This window comes from Penaeus monodon, chromosome 29 (genome assembly GCF_015228065.2).
Source record: "Penaeus monodon isolate SGIC_2016 chromosome 29, NSTDA_Pmon_1, whole genome shotgun sequence".
NCBI classification, from domain to species: domain Eukaryota; kingdom Metazoa; phylum Arthropoda; class Malacostraca; order Decapoda; family Penaeidae; genus Penaeus; species Penaeus monodon.
In genome coordinates this window covers 24,448,595-24,448,945 of record NC_051414.1, presented here as the reverse complement: position 1 = coordinate 24,448,945, position 351 = coordinate 24,448,595, and the positions used below count along the sequence as shown (strand labels likewise).

Sequence of the window (351 nt, the reverse complement as noted above, 5' to 3'; positions counted from 1 at the left end):
CCTTTTTAGGTTTGATGGTTAGATAAAGTTGGTTTTAATGCTGTCATGTGGTAGAATCATTACATAGGTATGTAGAATTTTAGTTAGTAAATGAATTTAGAAGTTATTCAGGTGATGTTAAAAAGGAACGTAGAGAGAAGGACTCGGTACATAAAGCCTGGCCTTGGGTTACACGGGACACATTACACAATATCCTTGGTCATGTTAGACTGTAGTGATGTTTGTATGTGGTTATGGGTTTGCTTAAAGATATTTTGCATTAGGGATAAATTGAAGTTTTTCTTGTATCTACTGGATGTATTTTGAGGGGAGGTTTGTATTGCAGTCTGTATTGGAGTATAATGTATGCTG

General features: G+C 35.3%; 1 protein-coding gene across 4 annotated transcripts in view; it reads left to right on the top strand.

Moving 5' to 3' along the window:
• LOC119592057 (phosphatidylcholine:ceramide cholinephosphotransferase 1-like) overlaps positions 1-351 on the top strand; it is a 42,265-nt gene that overhangs the window by 38,248 nt on the left and 3,666 nt on the right. The gene's annotated exons all lie outside the window — the stretch shown is intronic.